The sequence below is a fragment of the Pongo pygmaeus genome, chromosome 14 (genome assembly GCF_028885625.2).
Source record: "Pongo pygmaeus isolate AG05252 chromosome 14, NHGRI_mPonPyg2-v2.0_pri, whole genome shotgun sequence".
Lineage (NCBI taxonomy): Eukaryota > Metazoa > Chordata > Mammalia > Primates > Hominidae > Pongo > Pongo pygmaeus.
Genome location: NC_072387.2, coordinates 47,990,429 through 48,010,985, shown reverse-complemented (window position 1 = coordinate 48,010,985; position 20,557 = coordinate 47,990,429). Strand labels below are relative to the sequence as shown.

The following is a 20,557-nucleotide window of genomic DNA, read 5'->3' as shown; positions in this document are numbered from 1 at the left end:
GCTAAGAAGGGGATGCTGTGAATCCTGGGCCAGCTGCTTGTTTGGGTTGTTTTCTGTTCTCTTATAAGCTTAGACCAATGCTCAGGTTGTGTCAAAAGCACCTTTAATAGTGCCACCATAATTAACCATTTCCACCTTGGTTCTTGTTGTGTTGCCTCTTGAGACTAAGGAAATGATTGGAGTTCTTATTGAGTAATTTGATCAGAGCTCTTTTAATTATCTTACTTTAGGTAATAAACCATTGTATTCTTGAACCTTAACTTGTATTAAGGTGGATGTGAGCTTTGCTCTTTCTTGAGCCTGTCATGTTTTATGGGTTGTATCAAGTAAACTCCTAAGCATCCTATGGTGTGAGCTTTTTGGTTGAAACACTTGCTAATTTGTAGAGATCAATTAGTCATAGCATGAGAAGAGAAATTTCTATAGATATTCGAGGCATTAATTAAATTTTGTAAAGTAAGTTAAGAAGGGGAGGGATTAAGATACAAAGACATATCTTTTTTTTTTTAAGAAAAGATCCTCTTATTCCACATTTTTTGTAATAATTGTGGAAATCTAGAAGAGTTGTAAGGTATGCTGATATGTCAACACCAGTTAGGATATTTTCAAACCTATTTTTAGTGATTTCTTACACATCAAAATCCCTGCTAAAATGAGGCACATTTTTCTGAAGATGTTTATGTTTTAGGTTGCTGGAGTTTTTGTTGTTGCCACAAATTATTATCCCTAAGTCCACATGATCATGTTTATAGCTTCAACTTTGCGGGACCCTCCGGCTGTCTTGTCAGGCTGAATTTTAAAATTCCAAACTGAATTGCAAAGACATGACATTAGGGAACGGGGAGATAAATAAGAGTGTATAACCAAGAAAAATGTTGTATCCCAAAGGTTTAAATTCCCATGGGAAAGAAAGTCTTGCTTTCAAGAACTAATATTGGAGGATAGAACGGTCAATAGTTGTTTCTCCTTAATGTTAAAGTATTGAAAATTACTGAAGAGTGAGCTACCTTCCAGCCAGCCCGGATCCTGAGCAGGGTGGAACCGCTTGTGGCTTTGTGTCCCTGGCAGCTGGCACAGTGATCAGCCTTCAGCATGTTCTCAGGGTTGTTGGAAGGGAGAAAAAGAAGGGAAGGAGGGAGAAAGGAAAAACCACGAAACAGAATTAAGGAAAGGAAGGAAAACAGGAAAGAGTAAGGGAGAAAGAAAAGGGAGTGAAATAAATGGAACTGGAAAACTGGTTTGTTAACACACAGACACACACACATATTAAGGAACTTGCCCGGCTGTTACTGACAGACCTGGAACCAGAACACAGGCAGGTCTTTATAATCTATCTCCCTCTTGTCCCTGTGCTTCATAGTGGGAAGTCATTTCATGGGCATTTTGAAAGCCTTGAAGAGAATTATTAAAATGTATAGATTAAAAGTCCTTGGAAGGGAAACCATGCCTTAAATTGAGGTATTTACATTTAAGAGAGCCAAGTAAGATTTTAAAAGGCTCCAGGAAGGATACAGTTCATAGAAGGAAAAAAAGTGTGTTGAAAACATCTAGAAAGTAATTCTTCAAGTTATTTCTTTGGTATTTCCTTACAATATTTTAATTTTACAACAAAATAATACATTGGCAGTCTCATGTCTCATGTTCCCATCCAAATGTGGACTTCCTAAGCCTCTTTTTTTTTTTTCTTTCCTCATTTGTAGTTACTTTTTCTCTGTCCACCCATTGTACCTGGTGTCTGACTCTGACTCTGCTTGCCTTTTTTTTTTTTTTTTTTTTTTTTAGGCAGGGTATTGCTGTATTGCCCAGGCTGGAGTGCAGTGGCACAATCACGGCTCACTGCAGCCTCTCACGGCCTCAGGTGATCCTCCCATCTCAGCCTCCTGAGTAGCTGCAACTACGCATGCAGGCCACCATGCCTGGCTCATTTTTTTGTATTTTTTGTAGAGAAGGAGTTTTGCCATGTAGCCCAGGCTGGTCTCGAACTTCTGACCTCAAGTGATCCACCCACCTCAGCCTCCCAAAGTGCTGGGATTACAGGCATGAGCCACTGTGCCCGGCTTGCTTGCTTTCATTGACCTCAACATTCTTTCTCACATCTCTTGTTTTCCTAGGTGTGTATGCATTTGTATTGCTCACTTCTTCCTCTGTTTTTCCCGTAACCTCTTTTCTTAGCCTGTACTTTTCTACTATTTTGCTTTGTTTTGTTTTGTTTTTTTGGTCAGCTATTCTTTCTCCTGGTTGGCATTCCTCTCTCATTTTCCTCTTTAGCTCTCTTTCTTCCATTCTTTACCCCTTCCATCCTTTTCTCTCCCCTTCTTCAAGGTTTACTAATGGCAAACTGTCATGGAAATCTGTTACAGGATGAAGCTATTTCTCCATTATGTAATTGAATGTACCCAGAATCAGCTGTTATTACTGTCTTACAGGTAATAACACTTTTCCCAAAAATATAATAAAAGCTCCTGGATGATATTCATAGTGGTGAAAGGTAGTTTCTTTGGGCTGGACTTGACATTTTAGGATCCGGATTTCTGATCTCTCTTTTCTCAAAATCTTAATTTCACTGTGTTACTCTGTGGCCATTTTCTATGTTCTTTTCTATATGAACATAACAGTGGATAAATAGGAACATTTATGTAATTTTTACTTTTATTTATTATTAAGGTATTATTTTATACAATACAATTCACCTATTTTAAGGGTGTGGCCTGAGGAATTTTGGCTATTCAGTTGTTTAGCCACTACCACTATCAAGACATACAACAGTTTCCTCATCTTGAAAAGTCACCAAGTCACCTTCTCCTTTTACCACATACCTGATTTTTGTCATTGTGGTTTTGCCTTTGTGCAAACAGGAATAGATTGCAGAGTCTTATGGTAAATGTACCTTTAATATTATAAGAAATTGCCATACTGCTTTCCCAAGTACCTGTACGATTTTGCATTTTTACTAGCAATGTATGAGAGATCTACTTGCTCCACATCCTTTCCAGCACTTAATATTGTGAGCCTTTCTGACTGTAGCCAATCTATTAGGTGTGTAGTGATATCTCATTGTGATTTCAATTCACATTTCCCTAATAACTAGTGATGCTGAACTTCTCTTCATGTACTTATTGCCTATTTGTATACCTTCTTTTTTGCAGTGTCTGTTCAAATCTTTTTCTCATTTTTAGATTGTCTTCTTAAATTGTAAGAGTTCTTTGTATATTGCAGATACAAGCTATTTGTTGGACATATGTATTGCAAAGATTTTCTCCTAGTATGTTGCTTGTATTTTTGTTTACTTAACTGTGTTTTTTCAAATATAAGATTTTTCATTTTGATAAATCCATTTTATCATTCTTTTATAATTTGTGCTTAAGAAATCTTTGTCTAATTTGGCCGAGCACTGTGGCCCATGTCTGTAATCCCAGCACTTTTGGAGACCGAGACTGGTGGATCACTTGAGGTCAAGAGTTCGAGACCAGCCTGGCCAGCATGGTGAAACCCCACCTCTACTAAAAATACAAAAAAAATTAGCCGGGCGTGGTGGCTCATGCCTGTAGTCCCAGCTACCTGGGAGGCTGAGGCAGGAGAAGGGCTTGAACCCGGGAGGTGGAGGTTGCAGTGAGCTGAGATCGCGCCATTGCACTCCAGCCTGGGCTAGAGAGCAAAACTCTGTCTCAAAAAAAAAAAAAAAAAAAAAAGAAATCTTTGTCTAATTCAATATCACAAACATTTTTCCTGTGTTTTCTTCTAACATTTTAGCTCTTATATTGAGATTCATAATTCATTTAAACTTAATTTTTGAATGCAGTCTGAGGTTCTTCTGTATTTTTCTATACAGATATCTAGCTGATCCATCACCATTTGTGGAAAAGTCTATCTCTTCTCTCATTCAATTTCCTTGGCATCTTTGTCAAAAATCTATTAGTATGGTGGATTACATTAATTGCCTTGCATTACTGGGATAAACCCCACTTTGTCATAATATATTGTCCTAATTTTATATTGTTGCATTCAATATATTAATATTTTGTAAAGAAGTTTTTTTTGTTTAATTTCCTTCAAGCCAGGAAATACATTGGTCTCTTGACTTTTCCCAATTTATCAAAAGTGAAAATCTGTATTTCTGCTATCTAATATTAGCCTTTTACAGATTTGGGAGTAAAGTCAAATCTTTGAATAGTTATTTTCTAAACAATCCTCTGAAATTTGGAAGAGCATATACATTTATCTCCAAAAGAGTCCATTTTCTGCCAGTCTGCAGATTATCCCCAGGAAGACGTGGCCCAGATTGGTTAATAGGCACTTTTAAGAAACTGACACTTGTCTAGATGTGAGTCCAAATAAGTTAGCAATGGCTTTTGCCCTCAGGAAGATTGTCTCCTTCTCTTGCTTGCTACTAGATTGTTTCTATTTCCTTGTTAACCACTCTGAGCAACACATTCCAGCTCTTATCACTTCCAGCCTCTGGCAGTCAAAACTCTAAGAGTCAATACATTCGTGTCCTGTTTAGATGACAATGATATGGATTTCAAGTAAATGTATGTGTTTCCATATTCGTAACATGGTTCATCCGAAATTTAATCAAATTTCTGATTTTTTTATTTGTTTCCTATGTGTTTTGTTCATTTAAACAACATAGGCTGTGTGACTTTAATGTGGTTAGAAAAAACAACTCCTCTTTCTCTGCTGTCTCACATGGTAATCTTATTTGCCTCTGATGGCTGGAGCAGATGAAGTAATCGCTTTGCAGCATTTGATAAATACATTACATTGACTGTGAGAAGCAACAAGAGACTCAAAAGCCTTGTTCCCTAGTGAAATAAAATCAGGTTATTGTCCTCATAAGGCATTTCTCCTCCTTAGGCTTCTGAGCAGGAGTCACTGGTGCTGTGCTAAGCATGTCTACTCTCTCTAGAACTAATGAAACTCTTGGCAGTTTAGAATAAAGGTCATTATTTTTGACAAAATGGAAGATGGGATTTGGTATTCAAATGATTTATGTATTTTTATGCTAAAAATATTGATGGCATGTGGAAATAAAGCCACACCTTTTCTCCTTTGATGGGAGCAGTGTGTATCTTTATATTCCATTATTTCAGAGCATGCTGTGAAATTTCAACTTTTTCACTCTCTGTGTTCTTCCATGACTAACCCAGTTTGCAGCTCAGGGTGAGGGGCTGCCGCTGGCCCGGCTGTAGCTGCTTTAGAGGGAGTGTTCTGCGTGCTCTGGGTGCCCAGAACATTTTGTTAAATGATTTAAACATGAAACAGCTGAAACCACTTGACTTGGTTTTTTTCGAAGGAGTTGGAGGCTTCTCAACAACAAAACTTTATTTCTCACAGTTCTGGAGATTGGGAAGCCCATGACCCATGTACAAACAGATTTAGTGTCTGGTGAGGACCCATTTTCTGATTGAAAGACAGTTTCTTCTCCCTATACCCTCACAGGGTGGAAGGGCACTTGACTTTTAGTGACAGAATCTCCAAAGTGAAAATAATAAAAGTAAAAAAGTGAGGGACACTCTACAATCTACAATAATATGGTAACATTTATTTTTCCAGATGAGTTTAAAATGTCAGCAATTATATGCATTGTGACCTACTGGATGAAAATATTGTATCTCCACTCCTTAAATGTATCAGTAGGAAGACAAAAACGATGAATATGTGTAATAATAAATTCATTCTATCCACAAAAGGCAGCTCTTTAAAGCACTAATGATAATTCAGTGGTGCTAAAATGGAATTACCGAAAGACCTAAGTACCAAAACCGAACCCAGCTCTTACCCAGGCATCCTTTATTACAACTCTTAAGGAAATGTTAGAGAGAAGAAATTGGAGTGTCACCAACTCAGAAGATTAAATGGTGTTGGATTGTATTTTAAAGTGTTAACTACAGGTTTTGATCATCTTGGTTACATTTTTCTGGATTATTAACCTGTCCTATAGAAATAGAATACTTTATAATGAGACAAATTAGAAGATTATACTGGTAGTTTGAGATCTAATATTCCTTAAATTCTCCATTTTTCTTGAGAATCAGAAATCAGCTCTTGATTATCCCCAGGGATGAAGGGAAACTGGGTTGGACCATCCAAAGCAATCAATAATTCTGAAATCAATTGCATTTGCCTAGGGGATGCAATAAAAGAACTCAATCAAAGTGTATCTTAGGAAGTCCATGTATACACTCAAAACCCCTGAGCCTGACCTTGACTTTGGCCTTATCCCATTGCTCTCAGGTGGCCAATGGGCTAGAACTGGATTGAAGAGAAAGTTAGATTCTTCTTTTCCTTAACCATATCACACACGACTTGCTTGTTGAATTCTTTCTCCAGTCATGATACACATTGCAGTAATTTGTCTGTCTTGTTCAACTCACACCCATGCTGTTGAGTTAAAGAACAAATGAATGGACTACCTGCTCAGGGAAGGCAAGGGACCCACTTCATATCAGGTAGTTTCATGAGTTAGAAGTAGAAACACTCCCTTACCAATAGCGTGGCCTGATTTTCACTTAGCTGCTGCTTCTATCAGTCTGGATTCCTTAGCTGGGGTACTAATACTTGCCTTGCCAATGTTGAATATTTTAATGAAATTTAAATGAGATAATCAATGTAAGTTTTTAAAAATCTCAACATTATAAAAACATAACACAAAGTATTTTATTTGCTTTTTGACATAAAGTGTTCTCTATTTTTAGGCAAAAGTACTGCATGAGTTAAATGCCCATCATGATATACTTCAAGGCTACTCACAATAGAAATACTACATAAGCCTAAAATTGATATAGCTTCATTTGTCCTCTTAATTTGCCTGATGCTACCTTTTATTTTATTTTATTTTTTTGCTCTAATGTAAATTCAATTAAATGTTGCTTATTTTATTTGAATAAACTAGGCTTATTTTTGGCCGTGACTGCCATGCCATCACTTAAATGTAGTTCTTCAAGTAGAGCCAGTGAAAATGTATTCTATTAGGTGGAAGAATGACCTGAACTCTCAGGGTAAGGCCAAAAAAAGAATGGCCTTCTGTGTTCTTCTGTCTGGTATATGCAGGTGAGTGAAGTCAGCAGGCTTCTCTCTATCCCAAGTGTTCATAAAAAGCTTTTGAAAGGTCAGGATTCCAGGGAGGCCTCTTTGTTCCTGGCATCTCAGTTTATTCCAGGCTGCCTCTGGCAAAAGTAGCAATCTCTATCACTATCTCTAGGGGAAGGAAACTGAGACAGATGGACAGAACCAGAGGATGGTACAGAACTATAGAGAACAGAGCCAGCTAAGCAAGAGGAGAGCATTATAAAGGGAAAAGGACTAGGATGCCCTATTTTTAAATGGAGTGGCTGTCCCAATAATACTATCAATGGATATGTCTGTTTTACACATCTAAATTTATGCATTGGCCATTATTCTTGCAGCTCTTCCTTTAGCTTGAATTACAGTCTTCAGCATCTTCATTGTGGTGTTTGAATGAGGCAGCAGAAGAGGAATGTGTGTGAGACGCCCAGTGTCTGGGTATCATCATAATGAGCCTAGCAGAGCCCCGCACAAAGTCCTCCTGTCACCCCACACTCCATGTGAGACAGCACTGGGATCTGTGAGGAAAGGGTGGAGCATCTCCCTACTGCTCCACTTTGCATTTTTAAGGCATTATCGTAACATAGGCAATTGTGGTTTTACATTTGCATTCACCAAAATGTATGACCCCCTCCTCCCTTTCTCTTCTTTAAGTTGAAGTCTGTATTTCTGAATTTGGTGATTTGTATCAAAACCTGGGCTAACTGGCTTAGTATGTAAGAGTTTCTCTTTGAAGGGCAAACATTTCAAATATTGAGTCCTCCTAGTACTCCATAATCTGGACTGGCTGAAGATTGTTTTTCAGTGCAATGTGCTGTGTTGATTTTCTTTTTCTGTGAAGCCTTGTCTGGATTAAACCTGTGTCCTGTGGATTGCTTCACTTCCCTCCGCAGCCCAGTGGGGAGTGGGACCAGCTGGTGTAATTCTGTTGACCTCATTTAAACTCTCTGTTATATACTCTTTTTTTTTTTAACCTTGATGTAGCTGTACATAACAAATTGTCCATAGAAAGTTTTTGTTCCTTTACAGTGTAGGGTTCCTCTTGAGGCTTGATGAAGATCATATTCATTCAGTTCATGGCCCTGGTCCAAAAATAGTTTTTAAGCTCATCTTATGCACGTGCATGCGCACACACACGCACACACACACATATTTCCTGTAGTTCTACACTTCTGCTTTCTATAGTTTTATTACTATGCTTAGGATTTTTCTCACAATATTTAACAGGAATTACTTGAATATATACTTGAATCTTTAGATCTTTAGGAATATTAGTAAAGGGTGTAACTTTAAATAATGCTTTAAAAAAGACCAGGAAAGGAGAATCTATTTGGCTCAACCTACTTTATGAGACTTATTAAAAAGAAAATATTAACAGTAGAGACATATGCTGATAGGACATGTAAGGAATTAAACTATCATTATAAGACCATGCTTTGTTATAAACAGCTTTTATGTACTTTCTAAACATACTACTTTAATCTTCTGAATAACATACATTTGAGTTCAAAACAAGCTCATTTAATAGCCTACAATAGTGCGAGTTTGATTTCGTGGCTTTTTGTGAAACAGTTTTCTTTCTTTGGCTAGGTTGTGTAATAGGTTGGCTACAGGCCAATTGTTTCTCAGAAAAGGTTAACAATGATTATAAACCTGATCTTCTGAAATCACAAAGCATATTCCCAGCTTGGAAATAAATTTACTTATAATAAAATCATACTGCCAATTGATGTTTTTCCTTTACCCATTGTTAATCACCCAGTATCTTAGTTGCTGCAGAATAAAACAAAAGTTCAGGTTTTCTTGTTTTTACCAGAAATATGAACAAACTTAATAGTACCTTCCATTGACTCTGTAAAGTATTTTTAATCACACATCTCCCCCTTTCTAAATAAATAAACAAACAAAATGGATCTCATGACTGGGAGAAAAACCTGACACGTTTCCATTTTAGCTTCAGTGCACATTTCCTGGGCAATCATAAGCCAGCAACTGGTGTTTACAATCCAGCTATCTTCCAGAGAGTAGAAATAAAATATTACCTAGTATTATTGTGAGTTAGAATAAAACTCTTCGTGGTAAATTTGTGGTAATTGAGGGTCCTAATATGTGACCTCTTAAATATCAAGTTTTGTTTTATTATTTTGACTTCTATTGTGACATTAATCACATTTTTCTTTCCAGTTCAGGGTCCCTACTGCTCAGTTACTGTATGTTTATAGTCTAATTTAATTTTATAATTCAGCTAAGTAAAATACTGTATGGGAAAATTATACATATCACAAAATGGCCCATAATAACATTAGCTGGAGCCATATGAAATGACTGATATTTGACTGTTCTTGACCTACAGAAACGGTATTCACTTAGTTCAGACCTACCAAAACCCCACTATTTAATGGTTCAAATCAAGAAGCCACCCACTTAGTACACCTGGGTGTACTAGCAGCACCCACTGAGTGTAGGCAAAATCAGCTTGAAGTTCTTAGAATCTAAGCATGGATAGATAGAGATAGACACAGATATCTCTTTATATAGCCATATCTAGGTAGATATCTCACACCCACACACCCACATACACATACATTATACATATTGTTTTAAGCCTTTTAAATGGATAGCTTTCTAAAATGAATTAGTACTTTTATAACTCATTAAACTGACTAAACCAGATAAAATAGGAACTTTCTGAATGAATCAGACATCAGAATGAACATCAACTCTTCTACTATGAATGCAGTACCATGACGCCAGCAGGACCTATTGAGTTATATTAGTTCTCACTGCAGTATCCCCAGACTATTGTGCTTTTTAAGCTTTTGTCAGTTTTGACAGATTTTCTATTTTGTCTACTATTGTATCTCTGCTCTCATAGAACCTATAACAAATACTAACCCAATTTATTTATGGCTTCTAACATTCTTTAGAAATTTAGACTCTTTAGAGATTTAGAAAACAGGTCGCCAAATTTGCAATATTTTTAGGTAAAGCGTAAAAGCAAATAATCTGTAAAATTGATGGTGTATGAGTTTCTCCTCCAAGACAGAGCAAAGAGTTTTATGGCTTGACTTTTGTGACTTGGCTAATTGATTCTCAGTTGTGTTCCAAATATATGAGATTGTCAGATGAGTATTTGTGGATAAAGGAGATGTTATAAGAAGCCAGGGAAGGTAAGTCTGATGCAGAGCTGTGGAAATTAGCAAGCTATTCAATCTTAGTTTGAAATTCCCCCCCCTTTTTTTTTTTGCTACTTTCAGAATCATTGAACTCTTAACCATTGACCTAGGATGGACTTGGCAACTGAGTCACAGATATTGTGACTTTAAATCTTCAGGTTAATAGCACTCAGTTTCCAGTGTGGGCTCCAGTGGTATCCACAATAATGAAATCTTAACTGCTTAGATGATTTGGCTCAGTCTGTATATCTTTCTTATGTTCTGTCCTGAAAACAAGTTCCATCATATAAATTAAAGGTAAGGCAGTCTGTTGTGTCAATTTAGGCTCATTTTAAATCCCAAACTTTAAACTGAATGTTAACTATTTCACAGTTACAATATTTTTCAAATGGCAAAATTATAAATCTACTTCTGTAAATAATATTGTGGGAAAATCACAACAATTGCAATGTTGGAAAATACTTTTCCTATCAATACTACATACTACTTTTTCATATTTTCTTATTTCATATCCATTCACACCCTTGACCAGGACAAATTAGGACATTTTTTATTATAACGCTAACCTTTTAGAACTGTATAAGTAAATATTACTTTATTAATTTGTCAGATTTAGAATTAGGTGTTAATTCTTTGGTTTACCATTTAAGCACATTTTACACATATGTGTTTAGTGCATATTCCAAGTAACTGTCGTGAAATGTAGTGAGGAATATCACTGGTCATTCAGAACAGAGGGTCAGTTTACAGTTGATGTGGACATCTGTATCTGTGAGTGCTGGAGGCCCATGCAGCGGAGATGGAGTGGAAAAGCTTCCCCCAACTTGTGAGGCCAGTAGCACCTCCCTTGCCCTATTAAAGCTGCAGACTAGCAATAAGTTTCCATTTGTGCATTGACATGGTTGAGGCAGTTTTAAAAGGTCTGACAGCATTGGGATTAGCTCCCCAGATCAGATGACTTCTAATGCATCTGCTCACATTGTTTTGCCAGCTTTCAATTGGCCAGGTTCCCCAGTAAGTTCCTTTCATTGCAAATCTAATCCCCTTTACAAAGTAGAATATTACTCTTAGTTTTGTCCTGAAATAAGCACATTAAGTAATTCATTATAGTCTTCCAGTAAATGCTTCCTGTTATAGACATTTTAAATATTTCCAAATGATCTTGTTGGATTAACATCAGTAAATTAAAAGTGTATTTCACCTGTCTGAATTTAGAGTTCTCTCATGAATGATGGTTTGGATAACCAAAAGTTCTGTTAAAAAGAATTATAGGCATGTGATTTCTGTTAATGAGTCTTTTCCATATTTAAATCTAGAACTACCACCAGACCTGATCATAGCAATTTTGTACATTAAGTTGTACATTGTCTACAGAAAATGAAAGTAGAGATACAGAAATGATGAATTTCTCTTGTGCCTAATGTCTGCTCTTTTCATAATTATATAATTTAGCCAATGTGCTAGATTCTTTAGATAACCTTATTCCTGCCTCTTTAAAGAATCCTTCTCTATTTTGCAAACTTCCCCACTTTCCTACCTGATGAATAAATGTGCAGTACAGACAAAGCTCCTGCATAGAAGCAGGTCGTGTTCCATAATGTATTTGTTTGGACCTCAGAATATTGTATTATGATATGTAGGATCTGAGGCCAATAGACAAGAGCATATTTAACACAAAATGTACCCTGAATAACAGTGCTATCAAACTGAGTCATCTTGAAGAACATTATTTCCATGAAAAGTGAGGCTTCCAAAAATTTAAATGCAAGCAACAAATCTGCTCTCACTGAAACTCTGTAGCTTTGAGATCTGTGCCTTCCCACCACCCCTGAGAACTGGGAGGAGACTCCCACAGTTCTGAATGTGTGATTGATTTGGCCTGGTGCCTGGCTACAATGAAGGAGATTAGGAGTTTGGGAAGAGGGTAGCACAAATATTCAGGGTCAAGGAATTAGAATGAAGATGGGAGGACTATGTGAAGGGTCTGGATGAGGAAAGAGGAATGGAAGAACATCCCCAGATGAATTCCCTCCTTTTTCCTTATAGTTTCTCCTTATCCTTCCTGTTTCTCACTTTCCAGACTTTTCAAAATTATCAGTAATTTATGAAGGGTAGAGAAAAGCAATGGCCCAAATACTATACTAGGTCGGGGATGGATCTCCCTCTTCTTGCATCCTTCCCTTTTCCTCTCTTGCTGTGTGAGAACTCAACCCTTGAGTGACCTTGGTGCCACTGAGAAGTGGATGAGTAAGGCTGAGCCCTGGGTGCAGAATATACTCCATGTGTTGTTGAAGAGGCGTTAAGTCCAGTAGCAACAAAAGGGAATTCCTCTTTCAGGCTCTCTGGGCTTGCAGATCTTATCAGTTAGATGTGTAGTATTACTGCTTTTTATTTAGGACACACAGGATCTTTCATGGAGTACTCTCCAACTCAAGAATTCCAGGTCTGATCTTACCTATGGGGTGGAGTTTAATGAATCTGATGAAAAATTGGCAGTTCAACCAGGATCCTCTTAAAGACTTGATTCCTAAGTTAGATATATCAATTTAAAAAAAAAGGTCGTGAAGTATAGGCATTATGAACAGCAAGAGAAAGTTTAAAAAAAGATTATAAAAATTTCCCTTATAATTTCATCTATTTGGGGATACTCAAGAGAGTCTGCACTGTACTAAATGGGCACACTCAAATTCAGTGCATATTGATCCTTTTGTGGTTCATAAGCGTGATGATTGGGTTTCACAGTAATGTGTGAGATGTGCCTTCTTCAGCCTTATTAGGATGTTGGCACATTACCCATCTGATATGAAAAAAAATCAGTGCATATTTAACTCTGTTTTCCTATACAAGGCCAACTTAGGTTTGTGGTTAGAAAGGATTTGGGCTCTAATTTGTTCATTTAATAGTCTGTGGCTAATTAACTGAGTTGGTTAGAATTCAGCTCTAGAGAGCTTAAGGTCAAGGGCTCAATCTCCCTGTGGACCAGTTTATCTTTTCTGTTTCTTGGTCATTGATTACACTCCTTATCCATATTCAGGTGACTTACAAAGTTATATTATTGATTATGAGGGATTGGATATGGACAAATTAAAGCAAAACCTTTACCGTAGCAAATTTATTGCATATGGTTGACAGGTCAAAATGGCATGCCACTTAGTATCGTGAAGTTTGCTATTGGACGGGACCTAAATGAAATACCGGCTTTGCCACTTAACTAGAGTACTTTGGGCAATATGGTTTACTTTCCTAAATCTTAGTTTCTCTAGCTACAGAATGAAGATTGTATCAGCCTCATAGGGAAGCTATGAGGATCACCGAGATCCTCAGATACAATGTTGGTTGTGGTACACAGTTGGGACATGATCTTTGTTTACACTGGCCCAGTTCTCTCAGGGTATACTGTCCCATGCTGAATGTCCTAGGGCCTCTGCTTACTCTGTGCTCTGCAGATGGTATCTGTTTAACTTCTACACCCACCATAGTTCATCAATAGCTGTCTCCAGCTGTACATCGGGAGAGCTTGAGAGCTTGGCCTATGAGGACAGTTTGTTCAATGATTCCTCTTATTTCATAGCACCTTTCAACTAAATGTTTCTGAGTGGTAGGAGTTACAGTGCACAGGAGAGGATGGGAGTCTCATAGATACATACACAAAAGATAAGTAGGCCTACTCTGTTGGAGGAGATTACATAGATGGGCTTCAGGCTGTATCTGAATCTTCGTATTTCTTCCACTTTATCAGGGCCTTCCAGTGAGTTATCATCCCAAAGTCTTTTTCAAGTTTGTGCTCCTAACTACCCTGCTCATTTCCTCATTTGTAAATTTGTTCATCTCCCAGGAGAGAGTTGAAAGTAATAGGTATCATAAAGAAGACTTGGCATACAAATTATAAATAAGATCAATAAAAATATGATGGAATGATGCTTTTTAATTCTTCTTCTAAGATTATTAGCTCTTTTTTGTGGAGAGAAAAATGCAAATGTGATGCTAATTATGAAGATCCATCTGTTATACTTAAAGTACCACAGGAAAAAAAGCCTAAATTTAAAGCTCTTCTGTAGTACTTTGCAACCTTTGAAGACTCATTTTGGAGAGGCTGTTTCCATTTCAAACAAACTTTGGTGTCCTCTAAGGTAGGATGTCTACTTGAAAGACTCTGAGTTGCTATTTGAAGAGGCCAGTTTATTCTGATGTACCACTGTTTTTTGTTTGTTTTATTCTGCTGTACCAAATATGTAGTTAATGGACAACTGAATAATTATTTGGAAAGAATTGTTAAATAAATTATGAAAAGCAAACATTAGATAACCACCAACCCGAGTACTTACTCAGCTCAGAATTTGTTTCTTTTAATACCCTTCCTGGGCAGGGATTCCAGAGTACTTTAATAAATGTCTATTGAAATCTGTTCTATACTAAGACTGAGCATTCTCCTGGTAATTTGGGTCAGGTCCAATTTAGGAGCTGGGTGAGAAATTCATCTGACCTCTCTCATTCTGTGTTTTTTAATTTGTAAAACTGGAAAAGTTATTTTCAATAAATCTTCACAAAGTCCTGAGTTAAAGAACCTAAGTATTGTTAAAGCCCCAAATTCATGTTCTTTCCATTGTGTGATGTGATGTCATATGGCATAGAGATAGAGATTTATAAGTTATCAAGGTAAAGGGACTGAGTCCATTTCATGCTGCTATAATAGAGTACCACAGAATGGGTAATTTATAAACAATAGAAGTTTACTGGGCTGTTCTGGAGGTTGGGAAGTTCAAGATCAAGGGGACGTGTCTGGTGAGGACCTTATTGCTGCATCGTAATAAGGCTGAAAGCATCACAGGATGACAATGTGCACAAGAGATAGCAAGAGAGGACTGAATTCACTCCTGCGATAATGACAAACTCACTCCTGAGGTAATGACATTAACTCAATTAATAAGGGCAGCCCTGCCCCTGTGGCTTTGCTGGGCTCAGTCCACCCAGCAGCTGTCACAAGTTAAAGTCTTGTGCCTGCAGTTTTTCCAGGCTGGAGTTGCACACTGGTGACCCTGTGGTTCATGGTCTCAGGGGCCACACCATTCCCATGGCTCCACTAGGCATTGCTCTAGCAGGGACTGTCTCCAGTGGCGCCACCCCTGTGACAAGTCTTTGCCTGGGCCCCTGACTGTCTGTAACATCCTTTGAAACCTAGATGGAGGCTGCCATGGCCCCACAACTCTTGCATTCTGTGTGCCTTCAGAATTAGCACCATATGGATGTTACCAAGATTTATAGCTTGTACCTTGCGGAGTGGCAGGTGAAGCCACACCTTAGCTCACTTGAACCATGGCCAGAGCAGCTGAGGGGTGCTGTACCAGAATTCCAGGAGTGGAGTCCCAAGGCAGTGTAGGGCAGTGAATGTTGAGGTCTTGTAGGTGCCTCTCTGGAAAACTTGCCCTTGAAGTTCTAGCTTGCCTTGGAGATCTCTGAAATGCCTTCAGGGTCATTGTCCTATAGTCTTGATGAGTAGAACCTGGCTTCCTTCTATCCATATGAATCTCTTTAGCAAACGTCTCTTGGCCGCACCCTTAGTATTCTCTGCTGAACAAACTTTTTTATTCTTTACATGGTCAGGCTGATATTTTTCCAAATCTTTCCATTCTGCTTTCCTTTTAATTATAAATTCCATTTTTATATCATTTCTCTCTTCCTTCATTTTACTATAAGTATCTAAAAGAAGCCATGCACAGCTTAAACACTTTGCTGCTTAGATATTTCTTCTGCCAGATATCCTAGTTCCTCACTCTTGAGTCCCCTCTTCCACAAAGTTCTAGGACATGGACATAATTCCATGAAGTTCTTTACAACTGTATAACTAGGATAAAGGATGGCCTTTATTCCACTTTCCAATGCTCCTTGACTTATGATGTGGTTACATCTTGATAAGCCCATTGTATGTAGAAAATACAATAAGTCAAAAATACATTTAACACATCAAACCTACTGAACATCATAGCTTAGGATAGCCTACCATAAACATGCTCAGAATGTTCACATTAGCCTATAGACAAAAGCCTATTGTATAATCTAGTATGGAATATCTCATGTAATTTATTGAATACTATATTGAAAGTGAAAAACAGAATGGTTGTATGGGTACTGAAAGAACTGTTTCTATTGAATGCATATTACTTTCACACCATCATAAAGTAAAAAAATTGTTTAAGTTGGGGACCATCTATATCTTGCTTCTCATGTCTGTCTGATACCATATCAGAATGGCCCTTACACTCTGTATTTCTACCAACATTCTGACCATGGCCAGTTAAGTAATCCCCAGGAAGATCTAGGTTCTCCCTACAGCTCTTGTCTTCTTCTGACCCCTCACCAGAATTGCCCTTACCACTCCATTCACAGCAATCCAGGCTTTTACTAGCCTGCTGCTCCAAATTTTTCCAGCCTCTATGCATTACCCAATTCTAAAGCTGCTTCCACTTTTCAGTTATTTGTTATAGCAACAACCCCATTCTCTGTACCAATTTTCTGCCTTAGTCTGTTTTGTGCTGCCATAACACAACACCAGAGATTTTGGAGTTTATAAAGAAATGAAATTTATTCTGCTCATGGTCTGGAGGCTGGGAATTCCAAGACTGAGGGACTGCATCTTGTGAGGGTCTTCTTGCTGTGTCATAACATGAGAGAAAGCAAGGAGGGCAAAAGAGTGCATATGAGAGACAGAGGAAGAAAAGGGGACACAACTCATCCTTTTCTCATGAACCAACTCCAGCAATAACTAACCAATGCCCGTGTTAATTAACTCATTCCCATAATAACATCATTAATGCATTTATGAGGGTAGAACTCTTGTAACCCAATCACTTCTTAAAGGTCCCACTTCTAGACACCGTTGCCTTGGGGATTCAGTTTCCAACACATGAACTTTGGAGGATGCATTGAAGCCAAGCAGGGACTAATGGAAGACACTAGATATTTTCAACTCTCTGGAAAAGGAGAGAATAAGAGAGAGAGAGAGAGAGAGAGAGAGAGAGAACAAGCTTCAGTTAGCTCAGGAACTGAGCCATGAGAGCCGGCTCTGATTGAGGACAGTAGTATTTGAAATGAGTCCCTGAGTTGTTCTCACCATAAAAGCGAGGGATGGAGTTTTAAGAAGGAGATTGTTCTCAGTATTGCCAAATGATACAGAGAAGTCCAAAAGAGGGAGAATAAAGACGAGGCAAAAATTCACAGTGCAAGAAAAAAAAAAAGAATAGAATTACAGAGCCCACAGAACCTCTGAGATCTTCATTAATACAATACACACCAGAAAACTAAGATCAAGAAAGATAGACACTTAGGCAGAGTTACATAGCTAATCAGCAATTGTTCCCAGATCGGTTCTGTCTCCAGATTCCCAGCCTATGCCTTCTTCTTTCATGCCTTCCCTTCCCTTTGTAGCTAGTCAGTGCCCATCAGACCCTTTAGCACTTTCCAAAGTTTTGATTATAGTGATATTTTAAATGTGAACATGAATCTCACCAGAAAGTTTCTCCATACATGGAAACTTATTTGAGGCAGTGTAAGTATTAAACATATTTTTCTTAAGGTTTGCTCAAGAGCTTCTTATACTGAAAAACTTACACATCATCTCTTAATGCTAAAAATATATACCCTGATAAGAAATAAAAAGAATTTGTGATATGACATTTATAACAATTTAACAGAATACTTATTGACATATTCAGATTTTTCAATTACGTAATTTTTTTTTTTTTTTAAAAACTCAGTTCTTTCCCATGATCATAGAAGACTATTTGATATGTAGAGACACCTAAAGAAGTTTTAGCCAGCTGTGGGCGGTGGCTCATGCCTGTAATCCCAACACTATGGGAGGCTGAGGCAGGCGGATCACTAGAGGTCAGGAGTTTGAGACCAGCCTAGCCAACGTGGTGAAACCTTGTCTCTACTAAAAATACAAAATTAGCCAGGCGTGGTGGTGCATGCCTGTAATCCCAGCTACTTGGGAGGCTGAGGCAGGAGAATCGCTTGAAGCCGGGAGGCGGAGGTTGCAATGAGCCGAGGCCGCACCATTGCACTCCAGTCCAGGCGACAAGAGTGAAACTCTGTCTCAAAAAAAAAAAAGTTTTAGCCCAGGTGCAGTGCAGTGGCTTACAGCTTTAATCCCAGCTCTTTGGGAAGCTGAGTCAGGCAGATTGCTTGAGCCCAGGAGTTCAAGACCAGCTGAGACACATGCTGAAATCCTATCTCTACCAAAAAATACAGTAATTAGCTGGGCATGGTGGCATGTGCCTGTAGTCCTAGCTACTTGGGAGGCTGAGGTGGGAGGATCACTTGAGCCCAGGAGGTCAAGGCTGCAGGGGGCCATAATCATGCCTCTGCACCCCAGCCTGGGTGACAAAGTAAGACCTTGTCTCAAAATAATAATAATAATAAAGTTTTTTTTTTCAGAAATTCTGAATTTAATTGATGAGAACATTGAAGCAATATATCGGGAAGGCGGTAGACTTTTTCCTCCATTTTCCTCCATGGTGGTCCTATAAATTGCTGCCCCAGCCATATTTTAAATCCCAATGGCTAGGGTAGTTTAGGTGTTTTGTTAGGTATTTTTGACTTCCTGATCAACTAATAGCCTAATAAACAATGCATTTAACAAGGCAGGGGCCAGGTACAGTGGCTCACACCTATAATACCAACACTTCGGGAGGGAGAGGCAAGAGGATCGTTTGACCCAGGAGCTTAAGACCAACCTGAGCAACAGCAACATAGAGAGAGCCTTTCTCCAAAAAAAAAAAAAAAAAAAAAAATTAGTTGGCATGGTGGCTCATGCCTGTGGTCCCAGCTACTTGGGAGACTTGTATTAGTCCATTTTCATGCTGCTGATAAAGACATACCTGAGACTGGTATTTTTCAAAATAAAGAGGTTTATTGGACTTACAGTTTCACATGGCTGGGAAGGCCTCACAATCATGGCAGAAGGTAAAAGGCACATCTAACATGGCGGTAGACAAGAGAGTTTGTGCAAAGAAACTCCCATTTTTAAAACCATCAGACCTCTTGAGACTCATTCACTATCATGAGAACAGCACAGGAAAGATCTGCCCCTGTAATTCAATCATCTCCCACCAGGTTCCTCCCACGACACATGGGAATCATGGAAGTTACAATTCAAGATGAGATTAGGGTGGGGGACTCAGCCAAACCATATCACGGCTGAAGCAGGAGAACTGCTTGAGCCCAGGAGGTCGAGGCTGCAGTGAGCCATGAGTGCACTACTGCACTTCAGCCTGAGTGACAGAGCAAGACCCTGTCTCAAAAATGACAGCAATAACAACAAAAACAAGGCACATATCAAGCTCCAAGAAAGGGCCTATCTGTGTAACTGGAGATTATAAAGTCAAAGAAAGGGCCTAAAGCCTGTTTTCTGTTTGTTTGAGTTGCATTTTAAAAAATTTTATATAAAGACCCGTGTCTCACTTTGTTGCCCAGGTGGGTCTTGAACTCTCAGTCTCAAGCAGTCCTCCCACCTTGGCCTCCCAGAGGGCTTAAATTACTGGCATAAGCTACCACACCTGACCTGCTCAGTTTTTTAAACAGAGTGTAAACCACACCAAAGCTCTGGGCTCTGAGCCAACCCAGAGTAAAACTATGGAGTTGACTAAATTTATCTTTAAATTTATACCCACCACCTTCACCCAGTCCTTATACTTAACTCTTCCTTAGGAGATGTGATGTGCAATGATTTGCACAATCTCTCCAGATAACTCTCTAAAATATCTTCTGCTCATCTGAGCTACAGTTGTGTGATCTCTCTCTCTCTGCCCTTTTAAACCGTGAGGAGACTTCTTCCTCTAATACATACTTCACCATTCAGGCTCCGTGTGTTAACTGATTAAACTTAAAAACAGTTACTTAATGAAGTTGCACTAGAGAAGACAGTAGCTACTGTTACTGTATTAGATCATTTTCACACTGCTGTAAAGAAACACCTAAGACTGGGTAATTTATAAAGAAAAGAGGTTTAGTTGATGCACAGTTCCACAGGCTGTACAGGAAGCATGGCAGCTTCTGCTTCTGCAGAGGCCTCAGGGAGCTTTTAATCATGGTGGAAGGCAAAGGGGAAGTGAGGGAGGCACTTCACATGCCAGAGAAGGAGGAAGAGAGAGAGTGGGGAGATGCTACGGACTTTAAAAGACCAGATCTCATGAGAACTCACTCACTATCATGAGAACAGCACCAACGGGGATGGTTTTAAACCATTCATGAGAAACTTCCCCCATGATTCAATCACCTCCCACCAGGCCCCATCTCCAACATTGGGATTTATAATTTGG

The 20,557-nt window shown here is 38.5% G+C and overlaps 1 protein-coding gene and 1 non-coding gene across 2 annotated transcripts in view; both read left to right on the top strand.

Moving 5' to 3' along the window:
• LHFPL6 (LHFPL tetraspan subfamily member 6) overlaps positions 1-20,557 on the top strand; it is a 257,485-nt gene that overhangs the window by 140,310 nt on the left and 96,618 nt on the right. The gene's annotated exons all lie outside the window — the stretch shown is intronic.
• On the top strand, positions 12,943-13,044 carry LOC129012014 (small nucleolar RNA U13). The gene has a single exon (XR_008493522.1). It is a non-coding gene; the product is annotated as a small nucleolar RNA U13 (small nucleolar RNA).